Here is a 4,595-nt window from a genome sequence, read left to right as displayed (position 1 = left end):
TTTTCTAAAGGATTCCAAGATGTGTTCATTGATGATATCCCTATGGACTTACCTCCAAAACGAGGGGATGATGACCATCACATTGAGCTCCTTCCAAGAAGCTCACCACCTATAAGCCTCCATATCGTGTCTCACAAGCACAAAAAGAGGAGATCTTGGGGCAAGTACAGGAATTGGTAGACAAAGGGATGGTGAGGCCTAGTTCCTCTCCCTTTTGTTCTCCAGTCCTTTTAGTGCAAAAGAAAGATGGTACATACCGTACTATCAAGCACTAAACCATATCACTATCAAAAACAGAATTTTCGTGCCTCGGGTAGAAGGTCTCTTTGATAAGCTACAAGGCTCTACCTAATTCAATAGGATTGACGTTAAAAAGTGGCTATCATCAAATAAGGATAGCGGATGAAGATATCCTAAAGACCGCGTTTCTCACAATGTTTGGTCTTTATGAATATCTAGTCATGCCTTTTGGCTTGACTAATGCACCAGCTACGTTCAATCGTCTAATGGAGAAGTTTTGTAGACCTTATCGCAAATTCACTGGAGTGTTCTTTGATGATATCATCATCTACTCCAAGTCTTTGGAGGAACATAAGAAACATCTCCAAGTGATTTTTCAAGCATTGAGGGAGAATAAGCTTTTCCTCAACCAAAAGAAACGCAAATTTATCCTTAAGAGATTCAATACCTAGGTCTGGTATCCGTATGGATCCATCAAAGTTAGAGGTATTAAAAGCATGGCCTAACCCAAGGAATCTACATGGGTTAACAAGCTTTATTGGTATGTGCACATACTATAGACGCTTCATAGCAAAATTCTCTCAAGTAGTAGGACCACTACATGACTTAACTAAGAATAACATCAAGTATGTATGGACTGCTAAGGAGAAAAATGCTTTTGATAAGCTCAAGGAGAAGTGTACATCCCAACCAGTCCTTATGCTTCCGGATCTCTCAAATCCATTTGAGGTCCACTGTGATGCTTGTGGTGATTGCCTTGGAGCAGTTTTGATTCAAGAAGTGCACGCCATAGCATATGAGAGCCAACGGCTCAATACGGATGAACGAGTCTTGGGCATTTATGAGCAAGAGCTTTTAGCTGTTCTACATGCCCTAGACACATGGAAGCACTACCTATTGGGGACTCCATTTATTCTACAAACCGATCACCAAAATCTCAAGTATTTGATGGCGCAAACCAAGCTTTCCGACAAACAAATGAGGTGGACAAATTTTCTTTTGCAATTTAATCTCCATATTGCTGACATTGCTGGTAAGCATAATCAATTTGCCGATGCATTTTCACGACAACCAAAAGTTAATCGGTGTCTATAGCTACTGACCAAATGATCTATCCTCTATGATAGATGAGTATGCTACTGACCATCACTTTAGAGACGTAATGTCAGCCCTTTCTTTAGGGAAGAAAGAGGAACCATTCACCTTGCAGGATGGTTATCTTCTCCATGGCTATAGGCTACATGTTACCCATTCCCTTTGTGAGAAAGTTATGTATGAATCCCATGCTCCTCCCTATGCAGGGCATCGAGGTATTCAACCTACTCTTTGAGGAGTAGAGATGTATTTCTATTGGCCTACCATGAAAGTGGACATATAAGAGTATGTTTCAAAATGTGTAGTATGAAAAAAGACCAAATATGATAGAGGGAAGCAACCCGGACTACTCCAACCATTGCCTATCCCAAATTCACCATGGGAGAGTATGTCCATGGAATTTATCTTTGGATTGCCCAAGTCTATCCCCATGGGAATACGGGAATATGGACAATAGTTGATAGGTTTAGCAAACAAGCAAGCACACTTTATTCTTGTCGAAAAGACTATTAAGGCACACCAAATGGCAACTCTCTTCATATCACATATTTTCAAACACCATGGATTACCAACATCCATCGTGTCCGATAGAGATCCTAAAATGACCAGTAATTTTTGAAAAGGTCTCTTTGAAAATCTAGAAACGAGATTGAACTTTTCTTCGGCTCTTTCACCCACAAACGGATGGCCAAAGTGAGATAGCCAATCTTACAATACGCGATCTACTCAAGACTTATGTTACCGAAGTAGATTAATGCTCACAATGGGAAAAGTACTTACCTCTTGTAGAGCATGCCTACAATAATACTGTACATACTACTACGGGAACATCACCTTTTAAGGTCATTGAGGGAAGACCTAAAAGTCCCTTGCTACTCAAAGTACATGGGAATATTTTCGCTGCTACCGATGAGTATATCCGTGACCTACAAGATCTTTTCAAAAGATTAAGGAGGCTATATCCATCTCTCAACAAAGGCAAAAAGCTACTGCTAACAAGCACAGAAGGGCCTTAACATTCAAAGAAAATGATTTGGTCTTGCTTCAGTTTCCTAAGGCTCGATTAAGGCAAACCACGGGAAAAAATCTTCCAGGCCATCAAAAGTATTATGCTAAGCTAGCAAAAAGATACTATGGTCCTTTCCAAATTTTGAAGCCTTTCAAGGTGACGGCCTACCAACTCAAGTTGCCCAACCATTGGCTCATACACAATGCTTTTCATGTGAGCCTACTTAAGCCCTACAAAGGAGAGCCACCAAGTGAACCAATTATTGAAGACCCTCCCAAAGTTGAAGACCAAGAAGAGGTGCTACAACCTGAAGCTATCCTTCGGCATGAAGACAAGGTACTACGACATGGTAGGATTATCCGATGGTATCTTATTAAGCTCAAAAAAAGATGCTAGATGGATGCAAGAAATACAACTTAAGGATAGTATGAACCTTGTCAATGCTTACAATGCTACATTAGAGTAAGCAAATGTACAAATTTCTTTTAAAATGACCCATGTTTTTGTCTCATAAGACCAATTCTCCTTTTAATTGTGCACAAATTTAAATAGTATGCATGCTTAGAATCATGTTTGTGATGACGACGTCTCTCAAACACCAAGTAGAATTATTCACTCTACTTTGGGAGAATGAAATGGACTAAAGAGCAGACATACTTGCGGCAGCTATGTCTCCCAAGCACCAGATGGATTAGTCATCCATCTTGGAAAGATGTCATAGGGTAAAAAGGGATCCTCTATCCGCTAAGTAAGAGTGACTAATGACTCAGGCTTTATCTCTTCTACCTCATAGTTGAGGATGACTATAATTTCAAGAGAGAGGTAATGTCATAAAATCTAATATCTAACCAACCCAAATGATTTTCTCATATTAAACTGATCATTTAATGTGGAAGAATAAATGGGAACAAGGGTTAAGATATAGACATGTGCTTATAGATCTATCTCAACACGGGGCCAATGGTAAAGGGGCCCAAATGAGAGATGGTCTACTATCAAAGAGCAAGGCTAACCAATGGAGCATAAGACCTTGGGGTTAGCTTTTGAAGACCTTTAATAGTTAGTGTAAAAGTCCTTTGTCCTTAGGTAAGCTAGGACTGAGCTTGAGGTGGGAACCCTGCCCAAGCTTAAGGTGCTTGAGGTGCTTCAGATTCTTGAGGTGCTTGAGGTGCTTGATGATTGAGATGCTTGAGGTGCTTGACATGCTTGAGATGCTAGGGTTGTACTTGAGGTGAGAACCCAGCCCAAGCTTAAAGTGCTTAAGGGCCAAGCTTGTGGTGGGAACTGGGCCTATGCATGAGGGGCTTGAGGTGTCAAAAGTCAAATATCCAATCCATACAAGGAGGGGGTGAGCCCTACATGAGGGGGGATGAGAGATAACACACACACACACACACACTCACACAAGGCATGCCTAGTACAAAGAAAGCAAAGGGGACACTAGTCAAGTTCTTCCTCATGTTGCCCTCATGGTGTGCTTGAAGCCTATTGGTTGGCCACCCAAGGGGTCCAATGATAATTTAGGAGATTTAATTAATTGTCTTTTCATTTATCAAGTCCTCTCTCTCAAAGGGGAAAGGAGGACACTTGTGCCAAGGCTACCCTTGTTGCTTGTAATGCCTCCTGCTTGTGATTGGCTAGGGATGGAGGGGTCCAATAACCTTCCAGCATGAGCTACAAGGGGGGGTCGACCAAAGCAAGCTAGGGGGTATACTCTCCCACACACACTCACACACACACACTCTCATTGTGCATTGTGCAAAGTGAAAGAGCTCCCCAAGAAAGTAGAGGTTGAGAGCCTACACCAACACTCTTGGCTATGGAGTGCAAATCCAACCAAGAGCCATGCTTCAATGCTTAAGCTTGCCATCTTCTCTATCTTCATTACTATGCTATTATGTATGCTAGCAAGAAGAGTGATGATAAGTGAGGAACTAATTATTTCTCCTAAGAAATGTTTCTTCTTCCTCTTCCCTACCCTCATTCCTTGCTAGCTCTCTCCACCTTCAAAGGTGTTTGAGGTCTTGGGACTGAGGCTTAGGATAGTTAAAGCTTTCTTCAAAGTTTATGTTATGCTTGTGATGCATGAAGCTTTCCATCTTCATTGCATCACCTAGGTCACAAGGAACACAAAGATTGTATTGTAATACAAATGCCTATTGGAGGGGGGACCGGCTCCTCATAAATCCGGTCCTCAATTGTTGTCATGTTCTCTAAATTCTGTCTCTTGCAAAAGTATTGTTCATGCAAA

This window comes from Adiantum capillus-veneris, chromosome 11 (genome assembly GCF_014529385.1).
Source record: "Adiantum capillus-veneris isolate H3 chromosome 11, ASM1452938v2, whole genome shotgun sequence".
Lineage (NCBI taxonomy): Eukaryota > Viridiplantae > Streptophyta > Polypodiopsida > Polypodiales > Pteridaceae > Adiantum > Adiantum capillus-veneris.
This window is presented reverse-complemented; position numbering follows the sequence as displayed.